Source organism: Mandrillus leucophaeus, unplaced genomic scaffold (assembly GCF_000951045.1).
Source record: "Mandrillus leucophaeus isolate KB7577 unplaced genomic scaffold, Mleu.le_1.0 Scaffold47, whole genome shotgun sequence".
NCBI lineage: Eukaryota > Metazoa > Chordata > Mammalia > Primates > Cercopithecidae > Mandrillus > Mandrillus leucophaeus.
The window spans coordinates 7,615,577-7,638,692 of NW_012105031.1; the positions used below are offsets into that span (position 1 = coordinate 7,615,577).

The following is a 23,116-nucleotide window of genomic DNA, read 5'->3' on the forward strand; positions in this document are numbered from 1 at the left end:
ACAATAATAATCTTTCAAGTACTCCTTGGTTTGAAAACAATCTTTTGTTATTGCTTATGAAAATCAATGGCAACATCAGCAAGTGATGTTTTCAAGATCAAGATACTTCATTCTTAAAGTTCTTGTTCTCTTTAACTTTCATTTTCTGAATCAATTTACTGGAAGCAAATATTTTTCGTCAAATCACTCAGTCAGCCACCATCAAACAGAGCAATTATAGCATCCTCCATTAAGAAATGTAGTTTATTTTATTGTAATTATCAAGCATATCAATTATTAAGTATATACTGTTTTATTCTAATTGTTATTGAAATAAGTTTAAAAAATTATTAAAATTGTCTGATTTTGAAAGTAACACAAGTGCCAGGTGAAAACAGAAAATGTATATATATACAAAATAAATGTAAAATATCTGTTTTCATGAGAGGCAGTTTTAGCATTTTCATGCATTTCTTCCTGGGCATATTTTAACAGATATTTAAATAAATTTTCTCTCTAACTCCAACAGTTAAAAATTCAAAATAATATATTAAGTGTTAATCTAATCTTGTAAAAAAATAAAAGTATGGGTTAATGACTACTGTCCTCTTCCTTTGCAATGACAGTCTTATAACCTATCAAAAGGAAAAAAATGTGATGTGACGAATTTGGGAGCATTTTTAACGTTTAACTTTGAGTCTCATGCTGTTGACAGTTAAGAAGAAACTTTATCCAAGTATTGTAATCAAAGTGTCTGTAAATGGAGCAGTGGGCCAAGATAAATGATGAGGTTGTAAGAAAACGACAGCATTCAGTACAGCATAAAAGGTAAAAGCATGAGCCTTAAAGCTAAGCTGCAAATTTAGTTTCACTTTTTACTCAAGGAAGTATAATGGCTAAACTGTTTGGCATCTCTGAGCCTCAGTTTCCTCACAGTAAAATGGGAATAATAATAGGACCTAACTAAATAAAATTTTATGAGATTCAAGAGTTAATTTATGTATATACTCAATGAATATTAGTCCATATTATTTTTATTATATTTGAATGCTGTAGAATAAGTTATTTATTCAAAATTAATAAATCAGGCAATTTTTCTGACAGCTTGCAATTCCAATTGGCTGCAAAGCTAGAAATGTTTAAAAATGAAAAAGAAAAGCAAACCTAATGAAAACTTCTATAAATCACAATAGAGTTTTATTCTTAGATTTTTATTTATTAATAGTTTTTATATTTTTAGGGAAAGGGACTGCTATATTTTTATATCATAGGGCATTCTGCATCATATCATATGTCAAATTAGTAATTTAAACCTGTTGAGTATTATGTGTCCAAAAATTATTTGTAAGTTTTAAATGGTATATTTAACTAATAATACACAACCAGGAAATTTTAAATATACTAAGATTTGATAAATTGTATATAATTCATAATACAGTATTTTCATTTATGTCTATGTAACGTAGGTTACAAATCGTTTCACAACAAATTCCTATTTTTATGTACTTTAAAATTAGAAATACTGGCAATCATCTTGTCAATTTGCTTTCTGTGAATAAAACTGTTACCATTATACTTATTTTCTCTGTTTTGATTGTTTTAATGGCACCCACTTTAAAATTAATTTTAAGTAAAAATGAATAAGAGTTTCCTCTTAGCTCTTTATAAGATCACTTTTACCACCACATTGCTACAAATATTATAACATTTATTTTGGCTCTACTGAACAATTCAGTAGATTCATGAATATAAATCAGTTTTTTAATGCTTGCTTAGCAGGTAGTAAATACATATACATGTTTATATATTAGTTTGCAAACTTCAAGTCCATATCTTACTGCATTTTTCAGATGATCCCATCTCTATTTACATAATCACAGTTTAGTCATTTATTTTGTTCATACATGACCTAATCACATGTTTATGAAGGAAAGCTATTCAACCATTTCAAATTTGTTTTTTTTCTTCACAGGATACAAAATGCAGTATCAGATTGATTATTATGGTAAGCATTATAGCCACAGTCAGTGTCCCAGGCTCATCCAATCAACACTTGCTTTTATAACTTCACAAAATATGACATTATTATTATTATTATTAATGTATGTGCAGACCCTTCTGCTAGGAATGGTATATTTTCAGCAGACTCTGTTATTGATTAATTTATTTCTCTTTGTAACTTATTTTCTTCTCCCACCTAATTTCTGTTTTTGCTTACATCTGTGCTTATTATCTCTAGGCATTACATTTTAAAAAAAGCTAGCATCTATTTTCTAGCATAAATACTGGATAAATGAGTTTCTACTTGCATTTCAAAAGGAAAAAAGTGCAGCAGATAGAAACCCATTTTATTAGGAATGTTTTAATGTATTCTTTATCAAAAAGACCTCTTTTCCTAATATCCCCAAAGGCGTTGGTGCTTGTTAGCAAAAATCACACCCTTTTCATTTAGAGTATGCACCATCATTTCTTAAGTTTTATAAATTCACTAATACTTTTACAACAATGAAATATCATTTCTTCCCTTAATTTTAAAATCAAAATAAAATTTTATCCTGAATAAAAACAAATCAAGACAATCAGACTAACCTTAGTTTGCTTTCAAACCATAGTTTTAACTGTTTAAGCTTTTCTATTACTGAAAATGACTGTGAGATACCTGTGTTATTTTTATATATAATGTATCAGTTTAACTGAGGTTTCAGAAAATTTAGCAGAATATATATATATATGTGTGTATATATATATATCAATTATACTACTGATGTCTATTACGTTTATGTGAACTCTCCAATGGGTTAAAAAGTATGGGGAAGAGAATCCAGGGTGAAACAGGTGACAATAACAGGAAGGAAGGTCATGATGGTCAAATATGCTTTTCAAATTCAAGGTCAGTATTTAATAAAATGGTTGGGAGGCCGACGCGGGTGGATCATGAGATCAGGAGCTCGAGACCATCCTGGCTAACATGGTGAAACCCCGTCACTACTAAAAATACAAAAAATTAGCCGGGCGTGGTAGCGGGCGCCTATAGTCCCAGCTACTCAGGAGGCTGAGGCAGGAGAATGGCGTGAACCCAGGAGGCAGAGCTTGCAGTGAGCCGAGATTGCGCCACTGCACTCCAGCCTGGGTGACAGAGCAAGACTCCATTTCAATAAAATAAAATAAAATAAAATAAAATAATAAAATAAAAAAGATGAGACATCCCTATGGCATCATAGCATAATCATGAATTTCCTAAAATATCTTTATCACTTATCAAATGGAATTTTAAAATGCATCTAAAATTCCAATTGTAAGAGACTACATCATTGGTTTCCTGCCACTAAAAGGCCCCCTGTATATTAAAAAATCCTAATTACTAATCCATGAATTAGACCTTATGATTCTTTTTTATAATAGCATTTCTTAAGACACTGTTAGTGCTATAAAATTCAACTCAGATGTAGCATCCGCCATGATCATTTACCTGCTCTTAGCAAGGACATGATGATTTCAACCTTCCCTCTCTTAAAATATTTAATTTGTATAACTCACAATGTAACCATAAGTCAATGCTTTGTTAGACTGACACTTGTATATGTGTATGGATAGATTCTTCTACTATTATCATCTAAAATAGGAGATTAAACACCAAGCAGGTATATATAAGTCATCCTCACTCATAGCACAGATTTCAGTGCCCTAAATATGGTACATTCTCAGGAAATAACTTTAATCTCAATAGATTTTTAACTGCACCATAATCCTAAACTACCAAATCAGAAAATGTGTATTTTACAGATTGTAGTTGAAAGGAAGATGTTTACACAAATGTTTTCAGAGGATAGTTATGTTGTAGTCATTTTCCTTCTCCACATGCAAGTCACTCTAGAGAAAAAATGTAGTGCCCTGCTGCTTTTTCAGTCTTTTGTAAATCTTTCCTAATGTAAGAATTTGATAATCAGTTCTATCCTAATGTAAGAATTAGATAATCCAGTCTTCATATCAGTCTCTGATTTCAATATCATTCTGACAAATGTGAAAAAATTTAAACAATAAAAATATAAAGCTTTTCAGTGTTCAAACCTGAGGGGGTTGTACCCTTAAGGAGAAAAAGTAAACCCCAATCCTTTTCCAAATTAGAAGCAATGTATGGAATCAGAAAGGGAAAGAAATGGCATGGGAATCAAAAGGTCTTGGATTTAGGAATCTGTAATAATTTAGAAATGAATTTAAAAGTTGTAGGTACTCTATCCATAGCTATAAAATGAAGAAATTAGGTTATGATTGGTCAAACCCATTGACGGTTTCAGTGTCTACAAGTCAATATATAGGATGATCAAGTTTCTTTTGGCAAGTGCCTAAGTTCATGAGGAGAGAAACTATAATTGACTTGTTTATTGTTATATTGGACAGAGGGCCTTACAAATGATAAGTACTCAATAAATGTGTTATGAGCAAACGAGTCAACTGAATATGAGTTAACAATATATTACTCCTGCAACAGAAAACTGATAGTGCTAAGATAATATAAAACTCTGTGTCTTAAAGGATGATTTCTCTATTCTGTTTCCTCCAATTTTACTGTAACAGTGCATCCATTTTGAACTTTGCAATGATACAGTGAAAATAAATATCAAAGGAGACAATCAGGAAAATTCTGGTTTGTATTCAAACCACATTTTAAATTGTTTATACTTTCACATTTTTGGAGATCAGATAATGAACAATACAAGTAAGCCAAAAATGCATTCTGAACAAATTGAAAAATAAATAAATGACAATGTTTAACGTTTTTATTTCATTGTTTTCTCTTACAAATTGCTACATTTAAAGCAAACTTGAAAACAGTCATCAAGTTTATACTCAAAACACTTTGGTTTGGCGGGGCGCGGTGGCTCACACTTGTAATCCCAACACTTTAGGAGACCAAGGCGGGCGGATCGCCTGAGGTTAAGAGTTGGAGACCAGCCTGGCCAACTTGCTGAAACTCTGTCTCTACTAAAAATACAAAAGTTAGCCAGGCATGGTGGCCGACTCCTGTAATCCCAGCTACTAGGGAGGCTGAGACAGAAGAATCACCTGAACCCAGGAGGCGAAGTTTGCAGTGAGCTGAGATCACTCTACTGCACTCTCCAGCTTGGGTGACAGAGTGAAATGCTGTCTCAAACACACACACACACACACACACACACACACACACACTGGTTTGACAGTTTCTACAACATAAAGTTAGAAGGACATTATATACTTAGCAACCTTGAGCTTTGGAATGAATTAGTGTTTTGTATTCTTTCATAGGATAGTCAGTCAGGCGCATTCATAGAGAGGCGAAATAAAAAAAAAATGTATTATACTCAGGTTCTAGAGATAGAAATTAAGACATGCCATAAAGGGCCACATGGTTAAGACACCAGGATGGTCATGAGGCAGAAGACAGGAAAGAGAGGAAGAATTAGGCCTCTAGCTTACGAAGATTTCCAACACAAAGGCAAGACAAACAAGGGTGAACAATTTAGGATTAGCTAATTTGAATAATTTTGGTGATCCTGATTTATAGGAATGGTACTTCGTTCCCTGGTTCCTGACCCTGAGATAATTATGGCAGAGCAATACCGCATCGTGAGGTATTCTGACCACGTAACGTAGGCATGGCTCTGGGTTGATTAGTTTGCTATCAAAGAGAAGCTCCAGGCAGGGCCCTTTATTATCTTTTAAAAATTGGTTAGTCCAAGGCAGGGCAGTCTCTCTCCAGCCAGAAAAATTTAAGATGTCAAAATGGCATAATATACAGAAAATTAAAAAGTATTTACAATGTAGTGAATAATTGTTTCTAAGGGTTTGATTTATCTATTGAAGTGTCATAATACTTACTTGTTAACTTGCTTGAGTCATTGAAGATGTTTGCTCAGCACAAAATCATTATTAGTCTATATTAAGAAACATTTTATAGGTGAGACAATGTAAATGTAGATATGAAGAACCATGGACCTCTGCTAATGAGACAGATAAAATTGATCACTGATGTAATAGGCATTATAATAAGGTATTACCACTCATCTGCTGCATAGATAAGATGCATTATAATTTAAGTGCTCATATATTGAGAAAATGGAATACATGTTACTTAAACAGAATAAATATGTGTCATATAATATAATTCTTTTATTATTATTATCATTATTATTATTTTTTGAGATGGAGTCTCACTCTGTCACCCAGCCGGGAGTGCAGTGGCACGATCTCAGCTCATTGCAATCTCCACCCTCAGGTTCAAGTGATTCTCCTGCCTCAGCCTCCTGAGTAGCTGGGATTACAGGTGCACATCCCATGCCCAGCTAATTTTTATATTTTCAGTAGAGACAGGGTTTCACCATGTTGGTCAGGCTTGTCTCGAACTCTTAACTTTGTGATTCCCCCATCTCAGCCTCCCAAAGTGTTGGGATTGTAGGCATGAGCCACCGAACCCAGCCAATACAATCCTTTTTAAGAATTATATTTAGGCATAAGATTCACTTTGTAAAATTTCTTTGTTTTTCTGCATTCACAAAAATACTTAGTTGAATAAATACTAATTTAGATTTTTTTTTTAAAGAAATTAGGGCATAGCATTCTGAGAATATAATATTAATACCAGTATTTTCATAATGGAAAATAGTCCATGTGTTTTCTAATGATATGAATGTAGATATATAGGCAGATAGATTTAAAAGATAGATAGTAGATAGATGTATAGATCTCTTCTTACCCTCTATTAATACTTTGTTTTGAAACAGTTTATTCCTTGTAACTCAAGTTTATAGTCTCTATCTTATATAGAAAAATTAGTTTGGCATTCAATTTGTTTCAAATAGTATCATAACCAAAAATTGAAAAATTGAAAGAGATTAATGAGTATTAAAGATAATGCAAACTCTCATTTTATTTTATTTTTTTACTTTTAAAATATTGTTTTAACTCTTTTATTTTTGTTTGTTCCAAGTAACCATGAGAATACACTTTAGTTTCTTTCTGGTTAGAATATAATATGCCATACTTGATACAGCTGTGATGATACTGGTCAACTCTTTGGGGATGAGTACTGTACGTTTTGGGAAGACTAGTATATACAGTTCTTATCTGTTGATAAGAAAATTACCCCAGAAATAAAATTTGATAAATTTAGATATCCTATTTTTATTCAAATGACATAAAAAGCAAAACAGTATAGTTCATAATACAATAAAATGTAGAAACAATTATTTTCACATTTTACTCTCTCTCTCTCAAGACATGATCTTAGAATATGAGAATTTTCAAGTAGTTTAGGTATCATCACAGCATAAATACAACACATTAAAGAAACCCCTACTCTTTTTGGACCTTTACCGTTCACTTCATTGGAATTAATTTTGCCTATATTTGAGGTAAACTCTACAGATATAAGTCTGAGAAATGAATACACAAACAAATACCTTTAATGAGTGTTATTAAATCATAATGCCTGTTTGGCAGAAGGAAAAATCAATCAAACTATGGAAAATAAAATGAAAAACTACTATTGAAAATGTCTTCAAGAAATGTTTAGTAATAAAGGCCTCCACAAACCATGATGTTTCAAATAAAATTTTAGGTTAAAAATGGTCTTGATTTTCTGAGACAATGTGTCCTTCTCTATGACCAAGTTGAAGCACTATTTTCCTGGAGGGCTGACAAATGCTACAGAGATATCGAATAGCATACTATTTTAGGCAGAAAGAAATACATTATTTTAGAGTTAAGATTTAAACCTTTGTTTTTCTCTCCAACAAGGCCTTTGTAAAATATGCATAGTATCTTACGGTATTATTTTATGCACGTGTATTATGAATGCCCAAATTCTTAAACATAAGAATCTTCTTTTGCACTTCAATGCATATAGACAAAAATATATATAATAAAATGCGTGAAGCATGAAATAATTTTCTATATTTAGAGTGTCGAGAGCATTCCATTATTCAATATAATAAAAGCATTTTCTCTCAGAGGACAGAATATTACTGCAACAATTGTTTGTCATTCAAGTATGAACTGATTTGCACAATTAGTATCAGAAGTACAAGATAATCAATATACGTAGCACTCAATTTACTAACAGTTACTTTGATAGTGACCCATAAACTGCTCCTGCTCTACTTATTTCTCCATTTCTTCCTCCACCTCCTCCTCCTCCTCTTCCTCCTCTTTCTCTTCTCCTCCTCCTTTTCCTCCTTCTCTTCTTCTTTATCAACTTAGTATAGATACAATTTGCATAACGATTACATTCAGAAATAGTAAGATTCAGTAGTACAGTTTAATTCATTTTTACCAAATGTATATATGGTTGTCAGCAACACCAAAACACTGCTAAGAACTTTTGACTGGCTGTGAAACTGCCAAACTCTCTTATGGAAAGATGGTGTATGTATTAGTTTGTTTCCACACTGCTGTAATGATACTACCCGAGACTGGGTAATTTATACAGGAAAGAGGTTCAATTGACTGACATTTCCACATGAGGCTCAGGAGGCCTAGGGAAACTTACAATCATGGCAGAAGGTGAAGGGAAAGCAGTCGCCTTCTTCCAACGTGGCAGGACAGAAAGCGCAAGCAAAGCGGAAACTGCCAAACACTTTTAAACCATAAATTCTCGTGAGAACTCACTATCATGAGAACAGCATGGGGGAAACTGCCCCACGATCCAATCACCTCCCACCAGGTCCGTCTCTTGACACGTGGGGATTAAATTTCCACATAAGATTTTCAGGGGGACACAGAGCCAACCCATATGTGACAATTTTTTTTTTTTTTTTTTTTTTTTTTTGAGACGGAGTCTCGCCCTGTCACCCAGGCTGGAGTGCAGTGGCCGGATCTCAGCTCACTGCAAGCTCCGCCTCCCGGGTTCACGCCATTCTCCTGCCTCAGCCTCCCGAGTAGCTGGGACTACAGGCGCCTGCCACCTCGCCCGGCTAAGTTTTTGTATTTTTAGTAGAGACAGGGTTTCACTGTGTTAGCCAGGATGGTCTCGATCTCCTGACCTCGTGATCCGCCCGTCTCGGCCTCCCAAAGTGCTGGGATTACAGGCTTGAGCCACCGCGCCCGGCCCATATGTGACAATTTTGATAGCAGAGAAGCAGTGTTAAAATTGCTCCTCATTCTCAACACCACTTGATGCTTTCACTCCCTAAATCTTACCATCCTAATGGCTGTGGAAAGATTATCACTTCGTAGTTTGGATTTATTTTTCCTAATAATATATGATATTCAGTTCATTTCCATGTGTTTACTGGCCATTCATATATCTTATATATGATTCTTTGCAGAGAATCAATTTTAGTCTACTTTGACTGTTTGCAGTTGGGTTGTTTATCCATTTTTCTTCTCACTATTAACATTTATATCTACATACATATTAGGAGTGCTGAATTCACAACTAAAATCGTTCATTTGTCTACTTATTTTCGTCCTATTAGAATTTACTTCAAGTATTTTCGTTGTTATAAAGTAAAAACATACTGATAATTGCTATCTTTTTGAAAATTGGACCCTTTCATCATTATGAAGTTCTCCTTGTTATGGGTTGAACATTGTATTTCAAAACAATACATGGAAATCTTAACCCCTAGTACCTCAGAATGTGACTTTTTTTTTTTTTTTAAATCTGATATTTAAAGAAATAATCACATAAAAATGAGGTCATGGGGACAAACCCTAATGCAATACGATTGGTATTCTTATAAAAAGAGGAAATGTTGACAGAGAGAAACATAGGCAGAAGGAAGAACATATAGAAACACAGGACGAATATCATTTGAAGATTAAAATTATGCTGTCACAAGCCAAGGAATCCTAAAGATGGCCAGCAAATTATAAGAAGCTAGGAGAAAAGGCATGGAACAGGTTCTTCCTTCCAGCCTGCAAAAGGAACAAATACTGCTGACACCTCTGTTTCAGACTTCTGGCTTCAAGAACTGCATAACAGTACAATTCTGTTGTTTTAGTCACCTAGTTTTGTGGTTGTTTGTTGTGGCAGCATTAGGAATCTCATATATATACACACATATATGTTATACATATGTATACATATATATATTTTTATATCTGATAACCTTTCTTGCTCTGAATTCTGTTTTGTCTCATATTAATATAGTCACTGTAGTTTATTTAAGATTATCGCAGTTACCTTTGTCCATCTTTTTACTTTTAATCAGTCTGTTCATTTACATTTGAAATGTACTTAAAATGTTTTATGAACAGCTCATAGATGTATTTCAGTTATATCAGTGGACTGATATTCTCTGACTTTGAAGGTTGAAATCATTTATACTTAATATAATTATTAACATGGTTACATTTAAATCTATCATCTTGCTGTTTGTTTTCTGATTCTTCTATCTGTTCTTCCTCTTAACCGACCCTTGATTTATCTGAGGTAAAGTTTTAATGGAAGATTAAAAAAATGCTTAATGACAGAGGGGACAGAGCAAGATGGTGGAACAGAAAGCTCCGCTGACCATCTCCCCTGTAATGACATCAATTTAACGGCTATCTACACACAAGAAAGCACGTTCATAAGAACCAAAATTCAGATGAGCACTCATAATACGTATTTTATGGTATTTAGCGGTTTTAACTTTATACTGCTGAAAGACTCACTGAAGCAGTAGGAAAAACAGCCTTGAATCACCAACGGCATTCCTCCCCCAACTCCCAGTAGCGACAGTATGGTGCAGAGACATTTCTGTTTGCTGTGGAGAGGGAGAACACAGCAATTGGGAGACAATGAACTCAGTACTGCACTATTATAGTAGAAAGAAATACTGGACCAAATTCTACTCATGTCTGCACATAGAGGGAGCGTTTAAACCAGCCTTAGCCAGAGGGGAATCACTGCCCCCAGTGGTCAGAAACTGAGCTCCCACTAGGCTCGCCACTGTAGGCTAAAGTGCTCTGGGGCTCTAAATAAACTTGAAAGGGAGTCTAGGCCACAAAGACTGAAACTCTGTGGTGATTCCTAGTGCTGAACTTGGCCCAGAGGCAGCAGACTGGGGAGGCACATGACCTACTGAGACACCAGCTGCGGTGGCTAAGGGAGTACTGGCATTACCAGTTCCCTAACTCCAGGCTGCACAGCTTATGGCTCCAAAAGAGACCCTTTTCTTTCAGTTGAGGAGAGGAGAGAGAATAGTGGTGCACTTTGTCTTGCATCTTGGATACCAGTTTAGCTGCAGCAGGATAGGGCACCAGTAAGAGTCATGAGGCCCCCTTTCTGGGCCCAAGCTCCCAGATGACATTTCTAGACATTTCTTGGGCCAGAAAGGAACCTGATACCTTAAAAGAAATGACCTGGTCCTGACAATATTCATCACCTGCTAACCAAATAGCCCTTGAGCTCTGAATAAGCAGCAGAAATACCCAGATAGTAGGTCATGGGCCTTGGATGAGACTCTGAGATTTGCTGGCTTCAGGTGAGACTGAACACATTCCCAGATGGGGTGGCTACAGGAGAAGACTTGTTCTGCTTGGAAAAAGCAGAGGGAAAAGTAAAGAAGACTCTGTCTCGCTCCGTAGTTACCAACTCATATGCAAGGGGAGTAAAGAACAAAGCAGGTTCTTGGGGTCCCCAATTCTAGGAAATGGCTTTTTGGATGACATGTCTGGACCTGCCCTGGGCCATAGGGGAGCCCAGTACCCTGAGGGTGCATCATAATCCTGGCAGCATTCACCACAAGCTGAGTTAAGAGTCCTTAGGTCTTATGGGAAGATGTGGTAGTCTGACAGGACTCCTCATGGCCAGTAGTGGCGATGTCCACAGGGTGAGCTTCCTCTGCCTTTAGAAAGAGGAGGGAAGGATGGAAAGGACTGTGTGTTGTGGTTTGAGTGTCAGCTCACCCAAAGTACAACACAACACCAGATAGACTTCTAAGATTTTGGGATCTGGTCCCTGACTCCTGGACAGCACTCTGGACCTGCCAAAGACCTAGAGGAATTCACTGCCCTGAAGGGAAAGATGCAAGCCTGGCTGTCTTTGTCACTGGCTGATTGTAGAGTGCCAGGGCCTTGAGTGAAATACATGTGATTAATAACAGTAATTATTAATTAATGTATTAATAATTATATTAATACATTATATGTTAGATCTTTTTTAGGAGGCATTAATAACCAGAATATATTAATTATATATTAAATATATAACAATCTGTCTGATAAGGGATTAATAACCGGAATATATAAGGAACTAAGACAACTCTATAGGAAAAAACCTAACAATCTGATTTAAAAATGAGCAAAATATTTGAATAGACATTTCTTAAAAGAAGATATACAAAATGCTTACAAATTGCAAACAATAGTTAAAATGGCTTATGTCCAAAAGAGAGACAATAACAAATGCTGGCAAGGATGTGGAGTAAAGAGGACCCTTGCACACTATTAATGAGAATATAAATTGCTATACGCACCTTATAGTAATTACTATACTATAGAGAATAGTTTGGAGGTTTCTCAAAAAACTTAAGACAGAGCTACCGTAAGATCCAGCAATCCTTCTACAGGGTATATACCCAAAATAAGTGCAATAAGTATATTAAAGAGACATCTGTATTCCCATGTTTCTTGAAGCACTGTTCACAGTACCTAAGATTTGGAAGCAACCTAAGTGACCATCAACAGATGAATGGATAAAGAAAATGTGGGGCTGGAGCGGTGGCTCACACCTGTAATCCCAGCACTTTGGGAGGCCGAGGCAGACAGATCATGAGGTCAGGAGATCGAAACCATCCTGGCTAACATGGTGAAACCCCGTCTCTACTAAAATTATAAAAAAACATTAGCCGAGTGTGGTGGTGAGCACCTGTGGTCCCATCTATCAGGGAGGCTGAGGCAGGAGAATGACGTGAACCTGGGAGGCAGCACTTGCAGTGAGCCGAGATGGTGCCACTGCACTCCAGCCTGGGCGACAGAGTGAGACTCCGTCTCAAAAAACAAAAACAAAAACAAAAAAGTGATACGTATACATAATGGGATACTATTCATCCATAAAAATGAAAGAAATTCTGTCACTTGGAAACATCAACTGTTCTCATTTATTTGTGGGCCCTACAAACAAAACAATTGAAGTCATGGACATAGAGAGTAGACCGACAGTTACCAGATCCTGTGCATAGAAGTGGGAAGGTTGGGAGTAGGTTGGGATGGTTAGTGTTTTAAAGAAATCATTAGAATGAATGGGACAAAGAATTAGATCACACAACAGGGTGACTATAGTTAATAATTATTTAACTGTACATTTTAAAATAACTAAAGGAGTGTAACTGGATTGTCTGTAACACAAAGGATAAATGCTTGAGGGGATGAATACATCATTTTCATGATGTGATTATTACTCATTGCATGCCTGTATCAAAACATGTTATGTACTCCATAAACACATACACCTACCATGTACACATAAGAAAACATAAAAATTTAAAAAATAAATAAATAAACTGTATTCCTCAAAGTATGGTATTTTCCCTTAATTTTCATACATAATGGACTATCATAAACTGATGTATCCTGAAAACATATTTAGTATTTTTTTATGGTTTGAATATAGGTGTCCTCCCCAAATTCGTATGTTGGAACCTAACATTAATAGTATTGAGTGCTGGGATCTTTGGAAAGTGATTATTTCCCGTTGGCTCTACCTTCATAAATAAAATGGGTGCCCTTATAAAAGAGGCTCAAATGAACTTTCCTTCTCTTTCTATCATGTAAGGGTAGAGCAAGAAGGCAAAGGAGACACAGCCCTCAACAAAGACTGAGTCTACCAGCACCTGGATTTTGTACTTTCCAGCTTCCAGCACTGTGAGCAGTACATTTCTGTTTTTCATAAATTACCCAGTCTGCAATATTTGGTCATAGCAACTTGAATGGACTAAGACAGTATTAAGCTATTTAATTGGAAATTTATTATATATAATTATTTTTCTTAATTGTTCACTTTGGTTCATCACAGTGTATTGTATTCTCATGTGTCAGAAATCTTTCCATACATGAATATTTTAAAAATTGTTACATTTTGAAAATAATAAAAGTTTAACAGAGACCCCAACCTTTGTTCTGTTCTTCATTCTTTCCTTGTTTCCTAATTTATAATTCATCTCCCTTCAAAGTTTATTAGCTTACATGAACACCAAAATTGACACTACATTTCACCCACAGTTAAGTGGGGTGACTGGGATGTAAAAGGATTGAAATGTATAACTTCTCAATCACGCCCTTCAAATGATCAGATGTCTACTTACACTTTGTTTTTCATTGGCTGGAAAACAGCAAAAGCGTTAGAACTTATTACGCAGAGGAGCACTACACCTTAGTCCTGATGGTACAAAAATACAGAAGGGAATGGACAACATTGTAGAGCTCAGGCACCTACCAACCCTAAACTCCCCATTTGAATCTGACTGGTATATTAGGTTGGTCCAAAAGTAATTGCAGTTTCTGCTATTACTAAAAGGGAGCAATATCATGATTACACCCTATAATTGTGGTTACTTTTATTACTAGTTTGGCTCATTCTCTATGAGAAGCATTAATTACGTATTTGATTTTTCATTCATAAAAAGCTGGAAATCTGAATGTCAAACAGTCCTAAAATTTCCAACACAGAATGATCACATTTTTTCTACAAATAACTTCCTTTGCATTCTTTTTCAATTATTATTACATACTTAGCAAACCTTTCATAATGGAACTACTAGTGACTACAGGAACAAAGTTTAGTATAAGCCAATATTGATTTAAAACTAACTTCTTTAATGATTATAATAAAGTCTTTACTCTTCTGAGATTTTTTTTTTTTTTTTGGTATCTCAAACATACTTTGTGTGATTTTGCTATTTTATTTTTGCACTTCTGATTATAATTATAAATCAAAACTGCAAGGATGAATTATGAATTAAATTTGGTTGCCTAGAAAGACTTTCTATAAGATAAGATAGTATATGAATTTATGTTATTTGCAGGCATATAATTTATATTTAATCCATACTTTAAGAATCACCGTCTGTATGATTTAAACATGTTTATAAAATACACTTCTATTAATAACATAGATTTATGTTATGTTTTGTAAAGAGACAATACTATATATGGTTATATAAATTAATTTAAACTGTTTCCTCCATATAAATTGATGAATGCGAGCATTATTATTATTATTATTATTATTATTATTATTATTATTATTTGAGACAGAGTTTCACTCTTGTTGCCAGGAGTGCAATGGCACAATCTCGGCTAACTACAACCTCTGTCTCCTGGGTTCAAGCGATTCTCCTGCCTCAGCCTCCTGGGTAGCTGGGATTACAGGCATGCACCACCATGCCTGGCTAATTTTGTATTTTTAATGGAGATGGTGTTTCACCATGTTGGCCAGGATGGTCTCAAACTCCTGACCTCAGGTGATCCACCTGCCTCAGACTCCCAAAGCGCTGGGATTACAGGTGTGAGCCAATGCGCCTGACTCTGTGAGGATGTTTTTAATTAAAATTTATGTAATATATTTGAAAATATGTATTTGAAAGATGCTGATATCTATATGTAGTTCTATTATATTCTTTTCTATTACTATGTAAATTAGTAATACCTTTTATTATAAAATGGTAACATTACGTGCATTTAATTGTGGTATAAATATATTATTTTACTACTTCTTTTATTTTAACTTTGCTTTTTGCCATGATCATGCAGCATGTACTCTGAAAACGGTGGTTCTATCAGCTCTTACCTAATATATTTTATCTAATTGATTAACAAAAGTCTATTTATTCTTCAGAAGGTTATTGATAAAGTCTGGGTTTCTTATAATGATGTGTATTTAGTGGATATCAAAAGCACACATCTGAACATATAACAAAGTGGATGCTGGCTTCCAATAAGAAAATAAGTATAAATATTGGCAGTTTGTCTGGATTGGCTTACGGAACTGAGTAAAAAGCATTGTCACTTTTCATGTTTACTCAGCTAAATGTTATTGTCTGTATGTATCACCAGTAGGAGACTAAATGGGCACATAAATTATGGAAAAATATAATTTATTTTTCAAATGATTGAAAAAATTAAATTTATTCATATGGAAACATTTACTTAATTGTAAAGCATGTAATATGTTATTTTATGATGGTTATTTCAAATACAACCCATTCTCCTAATTCCTATTTGTTACATTGCAGATACACAAAGTTAAATTAATAATTGTGATATTCGACATGCAGTGTAATAATACTCCCCCAAGATATTCATCTTCAGAGATATAAAGTTTTAATAAACAAAATAAATACTATTATTTAACTCAATATTTACCAACAGAAGTTTTGAAAATCGTCATCTCAAGTCCTCTGTAAATAATTTTAAAAATCCTATCTCTCTCTCTTAAACAGAGAGTTTATTTCATTTGGCCTATCACTTTTATTAAAATGAATTTCCAGGAAGTAATGTTTTCTTATGCAATTCAGACTTCTTGGATATATTTAAATCTTTTGTGTGTTCAACACTCAGAATACATTCAAAGGACACTAATACATAAATAACTAACCCTGACATTTTCTTAAATATATACCTATATAACTCAAGCCGAAATTTTATTTTTCCCTTTCAAACAGGTATATCTCACAGTCTTAAATAGCAACTTTTTTTTTTTTTTTTTGGTTACGCAAAACAAGAAAGCAAATACCACCACTGTAACAACAAACCTTAGATTTGTTCTTATTTGCTGTCTTATAACACACAAGTGGTCACTAATGTGGTCTAATTCACACCTCTTCAAAGTATCTCATCTGACTGATTTTATTTTGCGTTCCTACCCGGAATAGTTATTGCAAGCTTCTTTTTTTCTTTTTTTTTTTTTGTTTCTCTCTCTCTGCTTTCCTTTTCCTCTAGCAGTTTCTATTTAATACAGAAGTGAGAAAGTGCCCTAGTCCCAAATGTGCACAAGTGTCACTCAAACAAAACAGTACAACAGATTGAGTCACTATAATGGCTTTGCATTTCATTCGAATTAAATCCGAAGTTTTTACAATGGTCTAAAATATCTTAAAAACCTAGCCTCCTGCTAACTCTGGGGAATCGCCTTTCCCTCTAGCAGCAAGCAGGCTTACACCTGAGACTAGCACTTGTTTGCTTTTCCTGGGATTCTTTTCCTCTGGAGATCTTCCTAATTCGTGTCTTAACTTTTTTCAGGTCCTACTCAAACATAAGCTTTCTAGATAATTTTTCTCTTAAGTCTCGGGGTAATGTAGCAATATTTCACCCTTGGTTTTGCCTATGCTACTTTGTTAGTTTTCATAGTACATGTAATGATTTTGACACACACGCACACACACATACCATGTATATGTCACACAAATGTATACAAATATATTCATATATGTCACATATATATATACACACACACACAAACACATACACCTTTATACATATATAGTTTGTCTCTCAGACACCAGAATGATAGCTCTAGTAAAATGGCAAGTTTGTTCACATGGATTTTATTTATTTATTATGGGTTCCCAAAGCCTTGTACCCTGCCTGGCGCACATCTGTTAAATCGATGAACTGTAAAATGTCATCTTTGCTTCAACTACCTTAAAAATATTGCATTGTCTTCCTTATAAGAATGTGTATAAAACATATTTTCAAGAATAATTGACTGAGTAAAAATTAACAAGAGCTAAAACTTTTATCTCCCCTTCTTAGGACATATTTCTACTTTCTATTTGCTTCCTCTCTTTTTGTACCTCCCAGTCACTCCTTAACTCACAGCTGCAGTTTGGATTTAATGCCTTCCAACATACGTAAACTGCTCTTGCCAACATTGCCATTACTTATTTCCTGTAAAATTCAATTAAAAATTTAGTTATATTTGTCCTGCTGTGACATTTTATACTATTAAACACTAAATTCACATAACACCACATCTTTATTCCTCTTCTGCCTTTTTGGCTGGTACTTTTCAGTTCACTTTGTGAATTCTTCTTTCTTTCCATTGGCTTTATATTTTATTCTGAAATATATGATATAACTTCTAGATATGCTTCAAAACAGATTTTGAATAATTTAAATGTTGAAGGGGAAAAATATCCATTTTGCTTTGAGCTGCTATTTATAATAGAAGAGTATATAATGTAAAACTTGAGTATCATTTTTCTCGGGAAATATGAAAAGTAAATACTTTTGAAGAACAGTGTTTCTTTACATATTACTACAAAATGCAGACTACATTGAATCTAATCAAAATATATAAAATGACTATTAACTAAAATTATAATTTAATATAAAAACTGTCACAGTGGTTGGAAATAATATATTTAACAAAATAATTTGTAAAAAAACAAATAAAAAACCCATACATTACACAAAACATGGAAAATTAAAAATCTGGTAGCAAAACTTATGTTATATGTGTTCTATATTTATAAAAGAAAGGAAGATAACTTTTTATAATTTGATATAAGAAATTGAAAATAGAATATTTTTACCAAAATGCAAATAAATTATGAGTAGCATAAATGTCTTTCTGTTGAATAAATATTTTGGATCTCAATTGCTCTTTCATATTATGACTCTCTTTATGCAATACTTAATATTTGCCACCTGCATATAAGGATGTCCGGGACCGTAGTTGGGAGAGCATGTTGCATCAAAAATGGATGCCGTCTAAACGTATTTTGGAAACTCTGTGCGTGTTGTGCATAAAAGTGTCATTTTCATTCTTTCAAGAGCAGCTATATATGACTACCTACCACCAATATATTGTCAGTATTAATTAAATCTTGCTTTTTGTGAATAAACATCCACAATTGGAAACCTCATTAGCAGGTTCTCCCCTCATTTCTCCTGCTCCAAATTTCAAATCCTGGTATCACTCTCAATTCCTTGCAATACATTTCAGACTTCCCACTTCTTGAAAAACGTTTCCTACACTTGAACTAATTTACCAACCGTTCCTCATATTTTCATGCTTTAATAAAAACCTTACCCACCTATGAAGTGACAACATCCACCATAGTTCTCCTAAATAAAGAATGCTTATTTTTACTGACCTTCTATTCGAAAAGAACTAAGTGTAATATCTTTTTATGCATCAACTTAACCACTTAAAATAGTTGTTGCACTATTTAAAAAATTACTCTATAGTATTTTTCATGTACCCATTTCACTCTCTACCACTCATTGGTATATTCTTTAAGGCTACTAAATATACTATTTCATTCATGGAAATCTGGTTCTTGATTCATATTTTCTCTCTCTGTGATGCAGTATTTGCTTTCGTCCTGAGTGAATTCAAAATCCGTGCTGACCAACCATATAACCGTCTAGCCTTTTAGATCTCTAACCAAAAAGTCTATAATTCAAAAATCCTCTTTTCTTCTTTTGATCAGTTATTATTCTCATGGTCACATCCTGGAATTTATCATTGATTAATGATGTTCAAGCTCTGACATCTCTAAGTTAGATGTCTCACTGTGTGAGAAGAACCTTCTATTCATTCTGCCTCCATGCACAACCACATCCATGATAACTCTGCTTTACCAAGTAGTTCATTTCCCCTGGCCGTTGGACAGACCCTCCTGACCTCACTGAGTTTAAATTCTGTGGTTAAACTGAATGCATCTTTTTGAAGATACACTAAATTTCCTTGGCTCTTTATCCTTTTAATACCCCTATAAAGCAAAACTGCAATCCCAGATCAATACACTTGGTTTTGCTTATTATCTTCTGTACTTTTACAAATTTCTGACATCTGGGCAACCTTCTAGGGTCCCTTTTCATACTGTGAAAACTCTGTTCTTTCGCTCTTCACAATAAATCTTGCTGTCCGTGCTCTCTCTCTCTCTCTCTCTCTCTCTATATATATATATATATATATATCTGACATCCTTATTCTCCCTCCAATCTCAACAATCGCCTCATCTAGTTAAAATTAATCTTGCTGTCCGTGCTCTCTCTCTCTCTCTCTCTCTCTCTATATATATATATATATATATCTGACATCCTTATTCTCCCTCCAATCTCAACAATCGCCTCATCTAGTTAAAATTAAAGAAAAAAAAAAGTCAGAGATAAGATAAAACAGAACCTCTTTAACTTACTACCACCAAATAAACAAGTTACGAAAACATGGCATTAACATTTATTTAATTATTTCTTAAGTGAATTCTATTGTGTAGGAAGAAAATATATTTTTTTCATCATCTTTGACTAATACCCATTAATTATTCTGATGGCTTTCCTCCCTACCCAGCCATTATTTGTTGGAGTTTTCAGCAATCTCTCATATGTATATTCTCTTCTCACTTCATGTACATATTTAGGTGACTATATTGACTCCTGTGGCTCCAGTTGCCTCTAGGTTTGAGCAGTCTTCTCACTCTCAGACTTATAAATCTGTTTTGCCACTAGACATCTCAACTTGAATGGTTGCTGGACATTCCATCAACAGACTCATCAATTATTTATTTCCCAAATTTGTTTTTTCTGTTACTCTCTCCTATTTTAGAATATTGTATCTTTAACTATGTTTATGACAAAAAAGGGCAGCCATATTTTTCAAAATCTAATCCCTTTCTAAACCTATATAGGCAGTTAATCTCTAAATTTGATCAATTCCACTTCACATAAATATTAATTCTACTCCATATATATCTCTTTTGTTGCTCCCATTCTCTTTAACACCACTATCAATACTGCGATTCATACCAGCACCTTCCATCTCTTCCCTCCCCTGGAATATTATTATTATTATTAAAGACAGTGTCTCACTCTGTCATCCAGCCTAGAGTGCAGTGGTGTGATCATAGTTCACTGGAACCTCAACCTCCTGTTCCCAGGATTATTGAAATGAGTTTCTTTCTGGTCTCTCAACTCGGTTATTAACCAATGCCAAGCATTTTACACTGAAAATAAAGGAATATCATTTTATAATTCTGCTTCATACTTCCCTTAGGAAATGTGCAGCATCTGTACTATGATCCATTATATTCTGCATGATTTTGCTTACTTGTTATGTTTAGTCTCTGCTATAGCCACAATTCCTTAGGCAGTTTTAGTTCAAGGAATATGGAACTACATTTTGGTTATATTCCATTTTGCTTTAGGACATTTACAGTGCTACTTTTGGTTTCTTTCCTCTTTCCTTCATTACCTTGCTTAATCCTATTTGTCTTTTATGACTCATGTGAAATGCTGCTACTCCAGACTAGGCTCATTGTTTCACTTATTTGCTCCACAGTTCTCTGCACTCCTTTTTTTCGGTTGTTCATGATTAAAATATTTTTCTTTCAAATGACAGATAAAATTTTGGGCAGGAATGTACTTATCTTACTTGCTTCTGTATCTCCAACACCTGTTACGATAAAATGTTGTTGAATGGTGCATATCTTGCAATATTATCTAATTGTGATTTTGTTTGCTTGTTTGCTATTTTCTTTTTCTCTTGGTGGGATTTTTTTGTGTGTGTGTCTCATCTAGTGTGTATGTGTATTATCTGATTTCCCTTTTTCTCTTATATTAGGATTATAGCAAATGGTGGTATAATTTAGCATCCTGGAAAAAAAAAATTAGCATCCTGGTTGAGACCAAATGGATTATCTTGCTTGTAATCATTTGCACACTGTTTAAGTTCATGGAATAAAGACTTAAATCACTCACTTTGACTATTTATGATTTAAAGCAAATTAAATTTTAATAAGTAAAACTATTATTTGAAATAAATTTATTTTATAAAGTAAATTATTTATATTAAAGAATTTCATTTTAATCTTTTTATATTTATGTTACCTTGAATATACCAGGTACTAAAGGCATTTTAAGAAGTAATTCAATAATTACAATTACACACATTAACTGATTTGCTAAGTTGTACTTCCTCTGCCTCTGTAAGTCCACTTTTTAATGTCAGTAATATAAACACCAATATTGAGAAATTGAAATGTTGTTGAAGTAAATTCTATGCAACATGTGCATTTAATTGCACATGATAGCAAATTTTGGTGTTTTTCTATTAGTATGTAGATTGTTCTGATGATATAGGTATGCTTAATACAGTATATCTGACCTCATATCAAGTGGGACAATGATTTTGACAGATTCTATTAAGCAAAGGGCCCAAACAGTTTCTATTTGATTAAATCACCTTTAATTATGTGAATTATGAAATGTTTTAAAACTTATTTTTTAGTAAAAACTATGTTTTTTACTGTAGATATCATAAATTCTTATAAGGGTAATATGTAGAACCATTTAAAATATATACTTTCTCATCAAAAGAATAATCATGTACATTCTTATAGCACTGTTAATTCCTTAAACTTTAAATTGTTATTTTTAATTCATTAAGTAGCAAATACTGAACAAATACTTGGTTTTCATTCTCCTTATTTTATTTTATTTTATTATTTATTTATTTATTTTTTAAATTATTATTATACTTTAAGTTCTAGGGTACATGTGCATAACGTGCAGGTTTGTTACATATGTATACTTGTGCCATGTTGGTGTGCTGCACCCATCAACTCGTCAGCACCCATCAACTCGTCATTTATATCAGGTATAACTCCCAGTGCAATCCCTCCCCCCTCCCCCCTCCCCATGATAGGCCCCGGTGTGTGAGCTTAAAAATTCTCCCTTAATTTTCTGACAAAGTCTTTAAGTAAAATATGTTTTATGAATTTACAATGTTTTACAGATTTATAATTCAAATTTGTAAATATATTAAAGTGCTATATCTTAAAGTGAAAATGTAAATATAATCTGTTCACATAGATAAATAATACATGCAGGTAAAAATTACAATCTGAATATAGATATTGAAGGACCAATGACTAAAGAATGGGCTGTACTGCGTGGGCATTATCCTAACTTAACAACTTAATGTATTTTTAAGTCAGTGAAACGTTGGTACATTTTTTGCCAGAGACTAACGCCCCTCTTGCTCAACTATGGGCATTAAGACACTTCCAGATCTAGTCATTCTTGTTCTGTCACTGATTCTGCCCTCATCCACCTTTCCACGAGTTAGCTATAAAACTGTGATTATTGAAGCTTGATATCTGATATATTTGAGATGAGTACCAAGAACCTCTCACCACTAAGCTGTATTTTTTACATAGTTCTTCAT

General features: G+C 33.9%; 1 pseudogene across 1 annotated transcript in view; it reads right to left on the reverse strand.

The window, feature by feature from the left end:
* Positions 1 to 570: 570 nt before the first annotated feature.
* The window catches only part of LOC105550212, a 40,900-nt pseudogene continuing 18,354 nt past the window's right edge, over positions 571 to 23,116 (reverse strand). Inside the window, exon 2 of the transcript XR_001007665.1 lies at positions 571 to 614. The product of XR_001007665.1 is annotated as a 60S ribosomal protein L5 pseudogene (transcript). The remainder of the gene's footprint in view (positions 615 to 23,116) is intronic.